Source organism: Rattus norvegicus, chromosome 7 (assembly GCF_036323735.1).
Source record: "Rattus norvegicus strain BN/NHsdMcwi chromosome 7, GRCr8, whole genome shotgun sequence".
Lineage (NCBI taxonomy): Eukaryota > Metazoa > Chordata > Mammalia > Rodentia > Muridae > Rattus > Rattus norvegicus.
The window spans coordinates 108,606,900-108,627,966 of NC_086025.1; the positions used below are offsets into that span (position 1 = coordinate 108,606,900).

The following is a 21,067-nucleotide window of genomic DNA, read 5'->3' on the forward strand; positions in this document are numbered from 1 at the left end:
CTCTCTGTCTCTCTCTCTCTCTCTCTCTCTCTGTTATCTGTTCATGGATTTTTTTTATTGTTTTACCAAGGGTGTTGATATTTTCTCTCCTTCTCTTTGCTATTTATTTAGATGTTTGTGATGGGTGTCCAAGAAGTTCAGAAGGTTTGTCATATCCTTAAGGGCAAGAGGTACAGACAGTTATAAGGTGCTTTGCCTAGTTGCTGGACACCCAGAGCCATGTCCTCTGCAAGAGCAGCAAATGCTCTTAACCACTAAGCCAACTCTCCAGCCCTTAAAGTTATTTTTATATTGAGGACTTTAAAACCCTATACTGAACGTTATAAGCATTTTCAACTAATTCATCAGTTGGATTTTGATTGATTGATGAGTGGATTGATTCTTTCAATGTAAAAAACAGACCTGTTTCTATTGTATGTAAGAGACATAGTTTATATTTTATCAGGGTAGTTAACAAACAATGAGGCAAAGACAGTGCCTAGGTATGATTGTAACACAAGGGACATCCTCTCGCTGCATGGTGCACTGTGCTTTGGCCAGTGGTGTATGTAGTCCAAAACATGAGGGCTGAAAGGCATTACATGCTGATGTTCCAAATGTCCCAAGTGAGTATCTCTTGTGGTATGTTTTATCTGTTGACCAGAGAAGATGTGGACAAAAGCCATTATGAAATTCACTAGCAAATTTCTGGCCCATATGTTGCCACCCCAAATCTACAGCTTGTTCTGCCACACCTGAGGCCCTTGGCACTCCACAGCATCCCCTGGGTTGGGACATAGTGTGGACTGGACAATGATCACTGAGCACTAAATGTTCCAGTGAGGTCTGAGCAGTACCACATGGCATCTGAGGAGTGCAACATACACATTAGTTGCACGGTCAATTCTGTCTTTCCTCACATATGACAATGAGTAATGAGTGGTCATGGGCTTTCACTGCTGACATAAGATGTCCTTTCTGATGTTGGGTTCCTCTTGTACAACATTCAAACAAAGAAATTTTAGGAGAGGTGTCAGGGAGAGAGTGGCAGGGGTGATTAAAACCAGAGAGGAAGCCAGCATATGGGCTCACTTGGATGACCACGTGAGGAGGTTGGGAGGTGACAGGAAAGGGACAGCAATCATCCAGAGCCATTCCTTGGCCTTGAATCACAACCTGTCAGATCCTAGACAAGAGGCTAAGCATGACCACAGCGTAGTGCCTTAAGGAAGAAAAGAGTAATGTCATCAGAAGAGGAGGAGGATACTGACATCTTGAAACACCAAAAGAAAAAGGTTGTGTGACTAGCTGACAGGCCTGAAAGTGAGGAGGGGAATGGAACTGGGCATTAAAATGAATCGATAGGCCATCTGCACATCCTCTTTCTCTTGTGTCTCCACCTGGAAGGATTTCGGCATCTGGAAGACAAAGGGGGCACTGGGGCTGCATTTGGTCTCCTTGGCAAACCAGAGCAAAACCTTGGCCCATCTTCTGCTGAGCTGGCCAATACTGCCCCCATGCTGCAAAGGAAAGCACCTTGGGGATCATATGCACCTACTAAGCCACCACTAAGGACCTCTCTAGGTTCTCTCTAGTAGTAGCTTGCCCACTACTTTGCAAGTTCCATCCTATTTGACTTTATTCTTAAGCTCCCTTCCCCGCCATCCACCACTGGGTGCCTTCACTGGTGACCCAGGCATGCCAGGCTCATATGAATCCAGAAGAACTGTTTTAGTCACCCCACCCCATCCCAAAAACCCCGCCCAGAGGTGCTCACATGGTGAAGCAGGAGCAGCATCTCCACCTCTGCCAGGCGCCGCCCCAGGCACTGGCGCACCCCAAAGCCAAAGGCCAGATGCTGGAAACTCCTTTTCCTCTCCAGCCAGCGCTGAGGCATGTAGCGCTCAGGCCTTGGGAACACTGCAGGGTTTCGGCCCATGGAGTACAGATAAATTATGACGAATGTCTGTGGGCAGAGGCCAAGGGTAAGTTCAGCTGCTTTTTTGAGGTAATAGAGGGAAGGGCAATTGGTAAGGGCATGAAGATCACTCACCCCAGCAGGGACATGATAGTTCTGAAGCACCAGGTCTGAGTTTAGGATTCTCTCCAAATAGCTACCAACAGGGTAGAGCCTAGAGATGAAGGAGAAGCAGCAGAGGCCTCAGAAATGAGGGCTTCTCCTGCCCACATCTGCACCTTCCTCCCTCAGATCCTTGAGAGGTGTGGCTCAGACTTCTGTGGAGCTCAGCCAACCTCCAGAGGAACAACGGCACCAACCACAGGAAGGAGAGTAGAGAACATGGCCGTCCTCTGCCCCAGATAATAGAGAATACTGAACAGCAGGGAAGGAAGGGCAGTCAGCACCTACCTCAAGGTCTCTTTAAGGGCAGCCCGCAGCAAGGGCAGGTCTGATATGGCCTTCTGGGGATTAGCAGCGATGCTGGCCTCAGCTGCCAGGCTCTCCTGCTGCAGGGCCTGCTGAACATCTGGGTTCCGAGCCAGCTCAAAAAGGGTCATTACCAAGGAGATTGCTGTCTGCAGGAGCCAGAGAGCAATCTCAGACAGCCTCCCAAAGGGCATTGCTACTACAAAGATGCCCTCCCCTGGGGAAAGTGCATGGGCATAGCAAAGTGGGACTCTGACCCACTCTAATATTCACCTGAACTCCTTGCCCTAAATCCTGAGGGAAAAAAATCCCTCACATGGTATTCCCCGCCAACACCTCAGCAACTTCAGAGTTTTTGTGATTTAGACCTGATCTGGTGCCCATGAAGAGGGACTTGGCCTTCCATATGCCCCTTGGAATTGCCCTTATGGTCCATATCTCTAATTGGTCACAACATTTCACATTGACCCCTCCTGACCTGTGTAAGTCCTGAGCTGAGCGCCCCCCCCCTCTCTCCTCTCCTCTCCTCTGAAGTCACCAGTAGGTTTCTATGCTGTACACTGAACATATCAACCTGGGTTTATGCTGCCTGATTGGCATTGGACATGGTACATGGCCCTTCCTTATGGGGCCCAGATTCTTGTTGGCCTCATCTGACCATGTGTCCCTGCTTCAGGGAGCTTGCTGCCCTGGAGTGTAGGCATACAATTCTGACTTTTTAGACTCCCTTTCATGGGCTCTCTGTTCCCTTTTTGCTCTATTACCATGCCTCTGGCTTCTCTGGATGGCCCTGTAGTGGGAGGAACTGTGAGTGACTGTGCTTTAGGGAACACTCTAGGGTTATCAGTGTGAGATTCATGCTCTCTGGGATCCTGACCGTGTCAACACTTCAGCAATAATTTCCATTGAGTTGGCATGGATGGCATCCATTGACAGAGTACTCTGTGCTACCATTTCTGATATGACACTCCAGGACTTTTGGCGACCCTCTGCCAGTTCTCGATACACATTCTTGATACATTTGTGACTGCGAAAGAGGAAACGTGGAGTCATAATCCTGGGATAAACCTCTGCTTCATCCCCCAGATGTTGTATCCCCAGAACCTCAGTCTTCCTGGTGCTGTTCTACCATTGTTGAGTTAGGCAATCCTAAAGTCACAGTGGAACCACACGAAGGGTTCCTGACTCCCTTTGTCTCTAATTCCTCAGAGCAGCCACAGCTCTTGAAGTTAGTGAACGGGGTATCAAGGGACCATTGTCCACTGCCCGTGGCCGAGCTCAAGGCAGGGGTCCTTACCATACTCAGAGATGATATCCCAGGACTCAAAGTGTCCTTTCCACACCTGGGTGCTTGTCCAACGAGTCAAGCTCTTGGGTAAGAGGATGAGCTGTGTGGTGGACGTGAACATTGAGTGCAGAGCGTGAGTGAACTTCAGGCTCTCAGGGTACAGGTCATGGCCTTCCAGGTGATTTCAGACAAGGTTCCAAGGTCCTCATCTCTCTAGCCATTACTGAGAAAATACTGCTCTTTATGTGGTCTCGGGTAGCTGTCCATCACCTCCTTTTTCATTCTCAGCAGGAAGGACACCTTTGCAGTTCACACAGACTAAGCCAATAGGAGCCCCTCTCTCACCACCTTATTTAATGTTTGATTGTGAGCCCACAAGAGCTGCCAACTCCCTCTCTCCACCCCTTCGTCCCCAGGACCGTCTAGCCCAAATCTCTGTGAGTAAAGCATCCCCTAGGGAAACAAATCCATGTTGTTGGATATCAGGCTATGGAGGAAGCTGGCTGTGACCTTCATCCAGGGGTCTTTTACCCCCACCTTCCTGGAGCAGTGTTTTGACCTAAGGGAAGGAGACTGGGAAAGGGATGTTGAGAGCAAGTGCTGTTTGGCCATCTCCCTCCTCCCCAGACCCCTCAAAACCTCATGACATACTACAAATTTATGCTTGTCAGAGACTGGTCTTCATATCCACCCCAGCCAGTTCTGCATCCTGTGTTCAGGACTCCAATCTCACCTCCCTCCTCATTCCCAATGTCCACTCACAGCAAGAACACACCACGTCTCAGGCCACGGAGTTCCCTGTGGGCCACCCACGGCTCCAGGGGCATCCGATGCGGGAGGATACTCTCCACCTGGTGCAGCTTCTCAGCGTCCTCAGGCAGCATCACAGACACAATCTGTGCTCCCCCTGCACTGTGCCTGTGGTGAAGCACACAGCCCTGCTGTAAGTGGAGTGTCCTCCACCTGAGCTCGCTGCACAGCCAGCCCTGTCAGTGTGCTCTCTCATCTCATCCTCTCCTAGCCCTTGCTTCCCCCACAGGAGGACTCTCCCAGTGTCTGCACTCCACTTCAGCACTTCAGCACTCTGTCCTCTCAGCAGTGACCAGTGCCTTTCTCTGTCCCTGTGGAGAGACCACGAGTCAGTCCCAGAACCTCCTGTTCTCCCTCCCTGTCTTCCTAATGATGGAATGCCTGGTGCCTACTGGAGAATGCAGCACCTCGTACCCTGCAGAGCCTGGCCAACCAGAGGACAGCAAGCTATGTCTGTGCTTGGCTATGGGGAAGGAAAGCCCTTACCTGAAAATGGGCCCCAGCTCTTGGAAGGCCTGGTGCATCTCCAGGTGTAGGTTCTCTTGGCCCTGCTCCCTCAGGATCTGTATCATCTTCAGCCACTTGTTCCTGGAGTATTGTGGTATGGCTTCAAAGGGCTTCAGTGTCTTGGGGGCCACTTTTGCCGTAGTGCCCAGTGCCCTCGTCCTGTGCAGGCACTGCCAGGGTCTTGCCAGCCACACATCTGCTGTCACCCTGAGAGCCATTGCCATCCTCCTCTCTTCCTGTGTTTAGTCCGTGGCCTTTTATCTTGTCTTGAGGATATAAATCGCTGACTGATAATGTCACTGCAGGATGTGTCCCTGGACTTGCCCTAGAAATGTATACTGAGCTGATGGTTCTTCTGGAGTTAGAGGCTTTCTCCCTTTTCCTACCTCTGCAATGCCTGCTGGTGGGTGGGAGGGTGCAGACTCTACTTTAACACTCAAAAATAGTCCAATGGTGGTCAGAGCCTTCTTTCTCCTCCCCCATGGTGAGAGCCGTCAGATGCACATATTTTCCCTTTGTGGAACCTTGAATGATTCATCCTAGTTTAAAATTCCCTAGCCAGATTTAGGGAGTGGGTCTTTACTCACTGTCGTGATTTACGGTTAAGTGTTGGCTTTTAGAATTTCTCATTTCTCTTCAAATTGAGAAATAACAATGAACTCCATTTGCCATAGGGTAAGAGGATGACTTAGTTGGTCAACTATGAGAACCTGAGTCCAGATCTCTCAGAGTCTTGTAAAAAGCTAGGCCATTAATGTGGGAGTCTAAGCCCAGCATTGTGAGAGCCGAGAGGGACAGATACCAGAGCTTTCCGACAGCAAATGTACACATGTACACACGCATGTGCACACCTGCTCACACACACACAAGCACATATGTGTATACATGGGTATTTGCAAACACATTTCTGATGTTCTGATGTTTCTGATAAAGAAGAGATTTTTGTTGTTGTTCTTGCCAGACGAGGACTTTCTGTGTGACCCTGGCTGTTCTGGAACTTGCTTTGTGGACCTGGCTGCTTGCTACGTTTTAAGCTGCTTACTGCAAGGCTCCATTAGATCACAGATGGTGTAGCTACCCTGCTCCCAGACAGATTAAGCTATGCCCCTGAGGCAAACGGGTTCCTCAAAAAATATAGGAGCTGACCCTTAAATGTAAATCGGGACAGTTAGAAAATCCCACCATCCGTATATGGCTAGTGATTTCTAAGTCAGGATGAATCAGTCAAGGCTCCACAATAAAAGTAAATATGTGCATGTGAGGACTCTCACCCTGGGGAGGAGAAAGAACGTTGCTACTGTGGAAGAGCATTCAGCTCCAGTAAAAGACGGGAGTCGTGCAAGCCCTGTCCCTCTCCCTCAGAGCTGCAAGATCAATCTGTCGTCTTGTCCAGTATCTGGGTCCTTGGCAGAGTTCATCAGTGCTATTTCCCATTTCCACTCTGAAACCTTTAGAAGTCAGGCCTTTCTTTTGCTCAGGGGGTGTCTCTGAAGGTTCCCTTTCAGACTCCCCCCTGCAGTCCCACCTCCTGCATTTCACAGCTGCCTCTCTCATCCTACTTTAAGATTCTGATGGAGCCATTCTCCAGACTTGTGAAGGAAAGCCTCAATTTCCCCTTCAGCTCCAGTGACATCAGCTCTTGTCTTCTGACCTGACTCTGTCGCTTCCCCAATCTCCCCACTTAAAGCCACAACCATAGCCACTCTGGTGTCTGGGTTTTCTCTACTAAAACAAGAAGTGACTCTTTATGGCCTGCTTGCAAGACGAGATACATTTAGAACCCATCAGAGAATCACAAACAAGTGGGAGGTGCTAGCTTCCTGATGTCCCTAGCTAGCGCCCGCTGTCTGCCTGGGTAGCTGCTCGCAGTTCATCTTAGCACTGAAGAGTTGCAGGCCAAGAAGGGAGGGAGGGAATCTTCAGCCCCAGAGGTCAGGACATTGGGTATCGGGCTATGCTGGTCCAGCATGGGATGCTCGAAACTCTCCGGTGTACTACCCTTTTGGGATAAAAGACAGTAGGAATAGATTTTAGTTTAGGGACTATAGAAAGCACAATTTGATGCCCGTTACTCTTGTATTTCCGGTACAGTAACACTCCTGCAGAACCTTAAAATAAAACCTGTCTCATGTTCTCTAGTATAAGGGTAATGAGGTCCAAGCTAATGAGGCTCTGGAGAAGACCAAGGTCTTGCTGTGACTGAAGTCAGAGGCTATTGTATTATGTAGTCTAGAAAGCATATGGCTATTTCTACTCATGGCTTGGAAATTTGAATGTAACCAAATCAAGAGTAATAGACTAAGTTGTCCAGTGAAGCTATTTCAAGACAGCATAGCATCCAGGCTGGGTAAATTGCTCACTATTCTTGGAGTTCTAGTACGAGAAGAAGAAAAAATGTGAACATTTGGTTTTTGATGAAAGAAAGGGGCATAATTGGAGTTAATGTCACGCACAGGGGAGACAAGTTTAATTTGGTCAAAACACACATGCCTGTTAGAGATCCACACAGGAGAATCCTCACTCTTGCTTTTGAAGAATAGGAGCAGCATTTAGAGGCTAAGACCCAACCCTTGGAGAGCTTAAAAGTCCAGTGTTTTCTGAGACTCGGGATAGATGCAAACTCATTTGGAGGCTTTCACTCCAAACCAACGGGACTCTACAGAGGGTTCCCAGAGCATCCTTCTCCAGGAGATCATCTAGGGAAAAGTTTCCAGTTTCCATGCGGGGAGATGCTCAGACACTATTATAGCTGGGATAAAAGGGACCCTTGGTTCTACCTCAAGTTGGCAGCAGAACTTTGGCAAGATGCTGATTTAGTAGGCATGCAGCATGTACCAGTATGAAGGTAAAAGAGACGGTGCCACATTTCCAAAAAGTTGCTGGTTCCAGAGAATATGAAACTCTTGAGTGAGCTGTTCAGGAAACAGTGAGGAGGAATCCCACAATAGAGTGGCAACCTCAGGATATAAGAGATACCAGAAATGTGAAGGTCTGTCAAGGAAAGCTACAGGTGCTGAGTAGAGCCTGGTCAGTAGAGATCATGTACTACAGTCTATAGACCTAGAGAAGTGGGGCTTGCCAGGCCCGCTAAGCCCAGGTGATGCCATCATGAGCTAAAGATGCCAACCAAATATACAACTTAGTATTTGATGTTTACCCTGCTGAACACTAGTCTTGCTTTGGCTTGATCTTCATTAACTGTGTCCCTGTGGTGGTTACCTGTAATTGCCAACTTGACACTCCCTGAAACCACTTGAGAAGAGGGTCTCAATGAGGTCTTGTCCATGAGTGATTACCCTGTGGGCAGATCTATGGGTGAATGTGTCTTCATTAAATTGATTGATACAGGAAGGCCCAGCCCTCTGTGGGCAGTACTACTCCCTAGGCAGGAAGCCAAAATTGTGAAGAGATCAAGCTGACAGAAAGCAAGTGAACAATCGTGTCCATGGGTCAGCTCTTGATGGTGGATATGATGTGATTACCCTAAGTCCATTCCCTCAATGGAAAGGTGTAACTAGGAATTGAGAGCCAAGTAAACACTTTCCCTCTCAAGTTGCTTTTGGTCAGGCTATTTGATCACAGCAACAGAAATGAAACTAAGGCAGCCCGAATATCTCCCTTCAGAACAGGGACAGTTACTCTGAACCTTTGTACGTGAGAAGTGTATCACTTGGTGCTTAATTTTCATAAGAGATCACAATTAAGAGATGGTCTTGGGTCCCAGAAGAGACTTTGAGCTTTTGTACAGCACTGTGACTGCTGAGTCGCAGGGACTTTTAAAGTGAAATGCAAACATTTCATTTGTGAGCTATGGGCTTTTTCAGAGACAGGGACAGAGTGTTATGGTTTGGCTGTTAAATGTCTCCACAGGCTCATGTATTTGAACACTTGGTCTTCAGTTCATGGCTCTGGATTTGGAGGTTGTAGAATGTTGGGGGGGGGGGTAAAGCCTTGCTAGAGAAAGAGGCTATGTGAAGGAAAGGTATTAAGATTTATAGCGTGGACCATCTGTGTCTTATGCATGTTTTCAGTTATTGTTCCATCCAGATGTAAAGAGGTAAAGAGCCAAGCCTTGAGCTCCTGCCCCCATGGTGTCATCTGTTTCTATGTCTTCCCTACCACAGTGAACATTAGCCCTTGAGAGAGTTGCTTTGTCAACTTGCCAACATCTACAGTCAGCTATAAAGAGGATCTCAATGAGGGATTTTCTGAATTCAGTTGGCTTGTGGGCTAATCTATGGGTGAACGTCTTTCTCAGGTTCAATAATGTGGGAAGAACCAGTCTACTGTGGGAAGAACCATGACCAAGGCAGAGAGTCCTGCACTGTATAAAACTGCATAAATCAAGATGAGCTAGCGAAGCAAACAAGTGAATTAAGTATAGCATCTGTTTTTTTTCCCTCGTGATTTACCAGCTGCTTGAAGTTCCTGCCTTGACTTCCCCACAGTGATGGACTGCAACCTGAAATTCTGAGCTAAAATAAACCCTCTATGCCCTAAGTTTCATTTTCTTGTATGTCAGAATATTTTATAACAGCAACAGAAATGAAGCTAAAACAATTTTCAAGCCATGAACAGAAATGGTTTTCCCTCCATTAAGTTGCTTTTATAAGATCTTCTAATAAAGTATAACAAGAGAATTGGCTACCACACACACTTAATTCACATACAACTGTTTTTGTAGTGTGAACTTAGTCTGCTGTTTGTCAATTTGTCAAAATACACTACAGCACAGGTCAACATTCTGTAAATCTATCCTCTCTGCTGACTAACATTGTATGCCTTCGGGCAACACTTGCCTTATCCCAAGGACCCAACCAATGGTTACTAAGGTTTTTCTACCATTGGCTTTTGTGTAAAACATTTTTAAGGAATCATTCATTTAATTTTGAGGAGGCAGAGGGAGGGAGGGAAGGATCTGGGTAGGAGAGGGAAGGGCAGGGGGAAGGGGTAATATGATGAGTATTGAGGGTTGGGACAGGAACAGGAGAGAAGCTCCGAGAGCCAGCAGAAAGAATGGGTTTGAGGTGGGAGCCCTCTAGAATATACCAGAGACCTTGAAGTGGAGAGACTCTCAGCACTCAAAGGGAGTGACCTGAGCATAATTGCCCAACAGTGGGGAGAGGGAACTTGTAGAGTTTCCATTCGAAAAACAGGGCATCAAGTGGAAGTATGTGGTTGCGGTCCCACAGTCAAAACTTCTGACCCAGAATTGTTCCTGTCTAAAAGAACTTCAAGGACAAAAATGGGGAAGAGAATGAGGGAAAGGAGGTCCAGTAACCACCCTAACTTGGGAGCAATCTCAAGGGGAGGTTTCTAAGCCTGACACTATTACTGATGCTTTTATGTGCTTTCAGACATGAGCCTAGCATTGTTCAACAAGCAGCTGACGAAGACAGATGCAGGTTCTTATACCCAACCAAGGACAGAAACCTGGGCCCCCTGTAGTTGAATTAGGGAAAGGCTGGAAGAAACTGAGGAGGACAGTACTCCATAGGAAGACAAGAAGGCTCAATTTACCTGGATCCCTGAGATCTCTCAGACACCGAGGCACCAACCAGGCAGCATAAACCAGCTGTTGCAAGGTCCCTGACACATATACAGCAGAGGACTGCCTGGTCTGGTCTCAGAGACGATGAGCATAACCCCTGAGGGACCTGAGGCCCCAGGGAGTGGGGATGCAGGGCAAGGGTGGGGCATCCTCTTGGAGACAGTGGAGGGGAGGAATTAGATGTGAACTGTAGGAGGGTGGACAAGGAGTGGGTAACACCTGGAATGTAAAAAAAAAAAAAAAAAAAAGGTAGGGTTTCTGCCTGTGCCCGAAGGTGACCCGGTCCCACAGCTCTCTATAGCCAAATCCCTTGGGAAAGAGAACTGAATTTTCAGATGGACAGACAATCCTGAGGGCTCAGGGAAGACCACCACTTCTGCTCACATTCCTGGCCCAAGAGGAACCCGCCTGGAGCCCTCTGGTCACAGGAACTGAGGAGCAGTCTGGTACAGGATCCTTCTGGCTTCCACCTGCACCCACAGCTGACCCTGTTACACAGCTCTCTGCACCCAGAAACTGTTGGGAGAAAACATGTCTGCAGGAGTGCTGACACACAGGCTCACAAGAGGAACAAGGATTTGTCAGAGACAGCAAGACCAGCTAACACCAGAGACAACCAGATGGCAAGAGCCAAGCCCAGGATACTCAGCAACAGAATCCAGGACTACTTGGCATCGTCAGAGCCCAGTTCTCCCACCAATAAATACTGGATATCTAAACACACCAGAAAAACCAGATTTGGGTTTAAAATCAAACTTATGAGGATGATGGACGACTTTAAGAAGGACATAAATAACTCCCTTAAAGAAATACAGGACAACACCAGTAAACAAGTAGAAGCCTTTCAAGAGGAAACACAAAAATCCCTTAAAGAATTACAGGAAGGGGCTGGGGATTTAGCTCAGTGGTAGAGCGCTTACCTAGGAAGTGCAAAGCCCTGGGTTCGGTCCCCAGCTCCGAAAAAAAAAAGAACCAAAAAAAAAAAAAAAGATTTACAGGAAAACACAACCAAACAGGTGAAGGAATTGAACAAAACCATATAGGATCTGAAAATGGACATAGAAACAATAAAGAAATCACAAAGGGAGACAACCCTGGAGATAGAAAAATCTAGGAAAGAGATCAGGAGACATAGATGCAAGCATCATCAACAGACTACAAGACATGGAAGAGAGAATCTTAGGTGCAGAAGATACCATAGAAAACACTGACATAACTGTAAAAGATAATGTAAAACGGAAAAAGCTCCTAGCCTAAAGCATACAGGAAATCCAGGACATAAAGAGAAGATCAAACCTAAGGATAGTAGGTATAGAAGAAAGAGTGAAGACTCCCAACTCAAAGGACCAGTAAATATCTTCAACAAAATCATAGAAGAAAACTTCCCTAACCTAAAGAGAGAGATGCCCATAAACATACAAGAAGCCTACAGAACTCCAAATAGGTTGGACCAGAAAAGACACTACTACCATCACATAATAGTCAAAACACCAAATGCACAAAACAAAGACAGAATATTAACAGCAGTAAGGGGAAAGGTCAAGTAACATATAAAGGCATACCTATCAGAATTACACCAGACTTCTCACCAGAGACTATGAAAGCCAGAAGATCCTGAACAGATGTCACACAACCTAAGACAACACAAATGTCAGCCCAGGTTACATTATCCAGCAAAATTCTCAATTAACATAGATGGAGAAATCAAGATATTCCATGACAAAACCAAATTTCCACAATATTTTTCTACAAATCTAGCCCTACATAGGATAATAAATGGTAAAGCCCAACACAAGGAGGCAAGCTACACCCTAGAAAAAGAAAGAAACTAATCATTTTGCAACAAAACAAAGAGAAGACAAACACAAACATAGTCTCACATCCAAACACGAATACAACAGGAAGCAACAATCGTTATTCCTTAATATCTCTCAACATCAGTGGACTATTGAAACGACACAGATTAACAAACTGGACACACAATGAGGACTAATCATTTTGCTGCCTACAGGAAACACACCTCAGAGACAAAGACAGACACTACCTCACAGTGAAAGGCTGGAAAACAACTTTCCAAGGAAATGGTCTAAAGAAGCAAGCTGGATTAGCCATTCTAATATTGAATAAAATCGATTTTCAACCAAAAGTCATCAAAAAAGATAAGCAAGAACACTACTTATTCATCAAAGGAAAAATCCACCAAGATGAACTCTCAAGCCTAAATATCTATGCTCGAAATAAAAGGGCAACTACATACATAAAAGAAACCTTACTAAAGTTCAAAGCACACATTGCACCTCACACAATAATAGTAGGACATTTCAACAACCCACTCTCATCAATGCATAGCTCATGTAAACAGAAATTAAACAGAGACATAGACAGACTAAGAGAAGTCATGAACCAAATGGAATTAACAGATATTTATAGAACATTCTATCCTAAAACAAAAGGATATACATTCTTCTAACCACCTCATGGTACTTTTCTCCATGTAATTGGTCATGAAACAGGCCTCAACAGATACAGAAAGATAGAAATAATCCCATGCATCCTATCAAACCACCATGGGCTAAAGCTGATCTTCAATAACAATAAGGAAAGAACGTCCACATATACATGGAAGTTGCATAATGCTCTACTCAATGATAACCTGGTCAAGGAAGAAATAAAGAAAGAAATTAAAGACTTCTTAAAATTTAATGAAAATGAACGTACAACATACCCAAACTTCTGGGACACAATGAAAGCTGTGCTAAGAGGAAAACTCATAGCTCTGAGTGCCTGCAGAAAGAAACAGGAGAGAGCATATATCAGCAGCTTGACAGTACACCTAAAAGCTCTAGAACAAAAAGAAGCAAATACACCCAGGAGGAGTAGAAGGCAGGAATCAAACTCAGAGCTGAAATCAACCAAGTAGAAACAAAAAGGACTATACAAAGAATCAAGAGAACCAAAAGTTGGTTCTTTGAGAAAAGTAACAAGATAGATAAACCCTTAGCCAGACTAACGAGAGGACACAGAGAGTGTGTCCAAATTAACACAATCAGAAATGAAAAGGGAGACATACCTACAGAATAAGAGGAAATTCAAAAAATCATCAGATCCTACTACAAAAGCCTATATTCAACAAAACTTGAAAATCTGCAGGAAATGGACAATTTCCTAGACAGATACCAGGTACTGAAGTTAAATCAGAAACAGATAAACCATTTAAACAACCCCATAACTCCTAAAGAAATAGAAGCAGTCATTAAAGGTCTCCCAACCAAGAAGAGCCCAGGTCCAGAGAGGTTTAGTGCAGAATTGTATGAGACCCTCATAGAAGACCTCATACCAATATTATCCAAACTATTGCACAAAATTGAAACAGATGCAGTGCTGCCGAATTCCTTCTATGAAACCACAATTACTCTTATACCTAAACCACACAAAGACTCAACAAAGAAAGAGAACTTCAGATCAATTTCCCTTATGAATATCGATGCAAAGATACTCAATAAAATTCTTGCAAACTGAATCCAAGAGCACATCAAAACAATCATCCACCATGATCAAGTAGGTTTCATTCCAGGGATGCAGGGATGGTTTAATATACGGAAAACCATCAACGTGATCCATTATATAAACAAACTGAAAGAACAAAACCACATGATCATTCCATTAGATGCTGAGAAAGCTGTTGACAAAGTTCAACACCCCTTGATGATAAAAGTCTTGGGAAGAACAGAAATTTAAAGCCCATACCTAAACATTGTAAAAGCCATATACAGCAAACCATCAGCTAACATTAAACTAAATGGAGAGAAACTTGAAATCTCACTAAAATATGGGACTACACAAGGCTACTTATTCAATATAGTTCTCGAAGTTCTAGCCAGAGCAATCAGACAACAGAAGGAGATCAAAGGGATACAGATTGGAAAGGAAGAAGTCAAAATATCACAATTTGCAGATGATATGATTGTATACTTAAGTGATCCCAAAAGTACCACCAGAGAACTATTAAACCTGATGAACACCTTCAGTAAAGTGGCTGGGTATAAAATTAACTCAAATAAATCCGTAGCCTTCCTCTACAGAAAAGAGAAAAAGCCAAGAAAGAAATTAGGGAAATGATATCCTTCATAACAGTCCCAAATAATATTAAATACATCGGTGTAATTTTAACCAAGCAAGTAAAAGATCTGTAGGATAAGACTTCAAGCCTCTGAAGAAAGAAACTGAAGAAGATCTCAGAAGATGGAAAGATCTCCCATGCTCATGGATTGGCAGAATTAATATAGTAGAAATGGCCATTTTAGCAAAAGCGATCTGCAGATTCAATGCAATCCCCATCAAAAATTCCAACCCAATTCTTCATAGAGTTAGACTTGCAACTCTATGAAGTGTGTGCTTATTCATCTGGAATAAGAAAAATTCATCTGGAATAAGAAAAAACCCAGAATAGCTAAAACTATCCTCAACAATAAAAAGACTTCTGGGGGAATCCTTATCCCTGAACTCAAGCAGTATTGCAGAGAAATAGTGATAAAAACTGTACAGTATTGGTACAGAGAAAGACAGATAGACCAATGGAATAGAATTGAAGACCCAGAAATGAACCCACACACCTATGGTTACTTGATTTTTGACAAATGAGCCAAAACCATCCAATGGAAAAAGAGCATTTTCAGCAAATGGTGCTGGTTCAACTGGAGGTCAGCATAATAGAAGAATACAGATCGATCCATTCTTGTTACCCTGTACAAAGCTTAAGTCCAAGTGGATCAAGGACCTCCACATCGAACCAGATACACTCAAACTAATAGAAGAAAAAGTGGGAAAGAATCTCCAACACATGGGCACTGGAAAAAATTTCCTGAACGAAACACCAATGGCTTATGCTCTAAGATCAAGAATGGACAAAGGGGATATCATAAAACTGCAAAGCTTCTGTTAGGCAAAGGACACTGTTGTTAGGACAAAACAGCAACCCACAGATTAGGAAAAGATTTTTGCCAACCTACAACTGATAGAGGGCTTATATCCAAAATATACAAAGAACTCACGAAGTTAGACTACAGGGAGTCAAATAACCCTATTAAAAAATGGGGTTCAGAGCTAAACAAAGAATTCACAGCTGAGGAATGCCGTATAGCTGAGAAACACCTAAAGAAATGTTCAACATCTTTAGTCATAAGGGAAATGCAAATGAAAACAACGCTGAGATTCCACCCCACACCGGTCAGAATGGCTAAGTTCAAGAACTCCGGCGACAGCAGATGCTGGCGAGGATGTGGATGGAGAATGAGGAACACTCCTCCATTGTTGGTGGGATTGCAGACTCGTACAACCATTCTGGAAATCAGTCTGAAGGTTCCTCAGAAAATTGGACATTGAACTACCTGAGGACACAGCTATACCACTCTTGTGCATATACCCAAAAGATGCTCCAACATATAATGAAGACATGTGCTCCATTATGTTCATAGCAGTCTTATTTATAATAGCCAGAATCTGGAAAGAACCCAGATGCCCTTTGACAGAGAAATGGATACAGAAAATGTGATATATCTACACAATGGAATACTACTCAGCCATCAAAAACAATGACTTTATGAAATTCATAGGCAAACGGATGGTACTGGAAAATATCATCCGGAGTGAGGTAACCCAATCACAGAAAAACAAATACCGTATGCACTCATTGATAAGTGGATATTAGCCCAAATGCTCAAATTACCCTAGATGCACAGAACACATAAAACTCAAGAAGGATGACCAAAATGGAAATGCTTTACTCCTTCTTTAATAGGGGAACAAGAATACCCTTGGGAGGAAATAGAGAAGAAAGTTTAGAACAGAGGCTGAAGGAACATCCATTCAGAGCCTGCCCCACATGTGGCCCATACATATCCAGCCACTAAATTAGATAAGATGGATGAAGCAAAGAAGTGCAGGCTGACAGGAACCGTATGTAGATCTCTCCTGAGAGATACAGCCAGAATAAGGCAAATACGTAGGCAAATGCCAGCAGGAAACCACTGAACTGAGAATGAGTCCCCCGTTGAAGGAATCAGAGAAAGGACTGAAAGAGCATGAAGGGGTTTGGGACCCCATATGAACAATGCCAACCAACCAGATCTTCCAGGGACTAAGCCACTACCCAAAGACTATACATGGACTGACCTGGGGCTCCAACTGCATAGGTAGCAATGAATAGCCTAGTAAGAGCACCAGTGGAAGGGGAAGCCCTTGGACCTGCCACAACTGAACCCCCAGTGAACATGATTGTTGGGGGGAGGTTGGTAATGGGGGGAGAATGGGGAGAGGAACACCCATATAGAAGCAGAGGTGGAGGGGATAGGGGGATGTTGGACCGGAAACTGGGAAAGGGAATAGCAATTGAAATGTAAATAAGAAATATCAAAGGTAATAAATATGGGAGGAATAAATCAGGATCAGATAAACCATCTAAACAGTCCTATAACCCCTCAAGAAGTAGAAGCAATCATTAAAAGTCTCCCAACCTAAAAGTCCAGGACCAGAAGGGTTTAGCGTAGAATTCTCTCAGACCTTAATAGAAGACATCATAGCAACATTGTCCGAACTACTCCACAAAATAGAAACACAAGGAACATTTCCCAATACCTTCTATGAAGCCACAATTATGCTTAGTACAAAACCACACAAATACCCAACACAGAAAGAGAACTTCAGATCCATTTCCCTTATGAATATTGATGCAAAAATAGTCAATAGAAATTTTGCAAAACAAGTCCAAGAATACATCAAAATGATCATCTATCATGATCAAACAGGCTTCATCCCAAAGATTCAGGGATGGTTCAATATATGGAAATCCATCCATGTAATCCACTATATGAACAAACTCAAAGGAAAAATCACATGATCATCTCATTAGATCCTGAGATAGCATTTGACAAAATTCAACACCCCTTCATGGTAAAAGTCTTGGAAAGATCATGAATTCAAGGTCCATACCTAAACATAGTAAAAGCAATATATAGCAAACCAGTAACTAACATCAAACTAAATAGAGAGAATCTTGAAGCAATCCCACTAAAATCAGGGACTAGACAAGGTTGCCCACCCTCTCCTTACTTATGCAAGGTAGCACTCAAAGTCGTAACCAGAACAATCAGACAACGAAAGGAAGTCAAAGAGATACATATTTGAAAGAAAGAACTCAAAATATTACTATTTGCAGATGATATGATAGTATACTTATGTGGTCCCAAAATTTCCACCAGAGAACTCCTAAGGCTGATAATGAACTTCAGCAAAATGGCTGGACATAAAATTAACTCAAATCAGTTGCTTTCCGCTACTCAAATGATAAATTGGCTGAGAAAGAATTTAGGTAAATGACACCCTTCACGATAGTCACAAATAATATGGTGTGACTCTAACCTAGCAAGTAAAAGATCTGTATGACAAGGACTTCAAGTCTCTGAAAAAAGAAATTGAAGAAGATCTCAGAAGATGGCAAGATCTCCCATGCTCATGGGTTGGCAGGATTAATATAATTAAAATGGCCATACGGTAGAGAGCAATCTACAGATTTGATGTGATTCTATCAATATTCAAATTCAATTCTACATAGAGTTAGAAAGAGCAATTTGCAAATACATTTGGAATAACAAAAAACCCAGGATAGTGAAAACTATCCTCAACAATAAAAGAACTTCTGGGGGAGTCACCATTCCTGACCACAAAATGTATTACAGAGCAACAGTGATAAAAACTGCATGGTATTGGTACAGAGACAGACAGGTAGCTCAATGGAATAGAATTGAAGATCCAGAAATGAATACATACACTTTTGTTCACTTGATCTTTGACAAAGGAGCTAAAACCATAGCATTTTCAGCAAATTGTGTTGATTGAATTGGAGATCAGCATGGAGAAGAACACAAATTGATCCATTTTTATTGCCCTGTACAAAGCTCAAGTCCAAGGGGACCAAGGACCTCCACATGAAACCAATACACTCAAACTAATAGAAGAAAAAGTGGGGAAGAGCCTCAAACACATGAGCACAGGGAAAATTTCCTGAAGAGCACACCAATGTTTTAGAACACCATGCTCTAAGATGAAGAATGGACAAATGGGACCTCATAAAATTGCAAAGCTTCTGTAAGGCAAAGGACACTGTCATTAGGACAAAACAGCAACCAATAGATTGGGAAAGATGTTTACCAATCCTACATCTGGTAGAGGGCGAATATCCAAAATATACAAAGAACTCAAGAAGTTAGACTCCAGAGAATCAAATAACCCTATCACAAAATGGGATACAGAGCTAAACAAAGAATTCTCAGCTGAGGATTATCAGATGTACCTAAAGAAATGTCCAACATCCTTAGTCATCAGGGAAATGCATATCAAAACAGTGGTGAAATTCCACCTCACACCAGTCAGAATGGCTAAGATCAAAAACTCAGGTGACAACAGATGCTGACAAGGATGTGGAGAAAGAGGAACATCCCTCCATTTTGGGTGGGATTGCAAGCTTCTGTAACCATTGTGGAAATCCGTCTGGAGTTTCCTCAGAATATTGGACATAGTACTACTTGAGGACCTAGGTATACAACACCTGGGCATATACCCAAATACGTTCTAACATATAACAAGGACACATGCTCCACTATGTTCATAGCAGACTTCTTTATAACAGCCAGAAGTTAGAAAGAACTCAGATGTCCTTCAGCAGAGGAATGGATACAGAAAATGTGGTATATCTGCATAATGGAGTACTACTCAGCTATCAAAAACAATGATTTTATGAAATTCATAGGCAAATAGATGGAACAGGAAAATATTATCCTGAGTGAGGTAACTCAATCACAGAAAAACACACATGGTATGCACTCACTGATAAGTGGATATTAGCCCCAAAGCTTGGATTACCAGACATACACTCCATACACCAATGACCAAAGTGTGAGTGCTTCAGTCCTTCTTAGAAAGGTGAAGAAAAATTCATAGAAGAAGGTATGGAGACAAAGTTTGGAGAAGAGACTGAAGGAATGGCCATTCAGAGCCTGCCCCACCTGGGAATCCAGCTCATATACATACAGCCACCAAACCCAGATAATATTGCTGATGCCAAGAAGTGCATGCTGAGAGGAACCTGCTATAGCTGTTGCCTGAGAGGCTCTGCTAGAGTATAACAAATACTGAGGCGAATGCTCTCAGCCTACCATTGAACTGAGAAGCTCAACCACTAGTTTAGTTAGAGAAAGGATTGGAGGAGCTGAAGGGGTTTGCAATAAGAACAACTATACCAACCAAGCAGAGGTCCCAGGGACTAAGCCACCATCCAAAGACTATACATGAACAGACCCATGGCCCCAGCTGTGTATGTAGCAGAGGATTGCCTTGTTGGGTACCAAAGGGAGGAGAAGCCCTTGGTCCTGCCAAGGCTGGACCCCACAGTGTAGGGGAATGTCAGGGCAGGGAGGCAGGATGTGGTAGGTGGTTAGGTGGGGGATAGGGGATAACATTTGAAATGTAAACTAAAAATATCAATATTTAAAAAGGATTTAAAAATTATTTATTCATCTTATGTACATGAGTACCCTGTAGCTGTCTTCAGACAGAGTTGAAGGGGGCATCAGATCCCATTACAGATGGTTGTGAGCCACCATGGGGTTGCTAGGAATTGAACTCAGGACCTCTGGGAGAGCAGTCAGTGCTCTTTAACTGCTAAGCTATCTCTCAAGTCCTCTACCTTTTGCTATTTTAAGTGTAGCTTTCTTCAACTCACCTGCCCACTCTTAGTTTCCCTGTGCTTCACTCGCTTTACCTAATATAACACCCCCTAGGTCCTTCCAGTTGACACAATTGCTATGCTTCCTTCCCTCTTTGCTCAGGGTACGTAGTATTCCCTAATGTGTGGACCACTTTTATTATTTATCTATTTATTTACTTATTTATTTGTTGCCTGGTCAGTTTGGTTGGTTGGTTTCTTGAGACAGGTTTTCTATGTGTAACAGCTCCGGTTGTCCTGGAAGTCACTTTGTAGACCAGGCTGGCCTCAAACCCACAGACATCTTCCTGCTTCTGCCTCCTGAGGGCTGGGACTAAAGGCTTGTGTCACCTATTGTCTGGCTTGGATTATTTTCTCTACTGACGAGTTTGATTGAGCATCTTCGCTCTGTGACTATGCTACAATTATGGTGGAGAAAGAGCTCCCTTTGATATAAAGAGTTTGTTTCCTTTGGGTGTAAACTGTGAGACCAGCACATGATTGAGAGAGCAAGCCATGGGCTTACTTTCTGAGGTCCTCCTGCTCTTCCTTGTGCCAGTGACAATTTGGTTTCCCACCAACTGTGTTCAGAGGTTCCTCTTACCTCCTCCCTCCCTTCTCGGTGTTTCTGGTCTATTATCATTTTTTCATTTGCCATTCTTCCAACATCAGATGTTTCTCACAGTTGGTTGAGTCTGGATGACTAGTAGGGTTGAATGTCCTTTATGTCCCCTCTCTGACTTGTGTGTTTTCTCTTAAGACTATCTGTTCAGACCTTTCTCCCATTTG

At 43.9% G+C, this 21,067-nt stretch overlaps 1 pseudogene; it reads right to left on the reverse strand.

Moving 5' to 3' along the window:
- Positions 1-734: 734 nt before the first annotated feature.
- Positions 735-6,914, reverse strand: Cyp11b1-ps1 (cytochrome P450, family 11, subfamily b, polypeptide 1, pseudogene 1; annotated as a pseudogene).
- Positions 6,915-21,067: the final 14,153 nt, after the last annotated feature.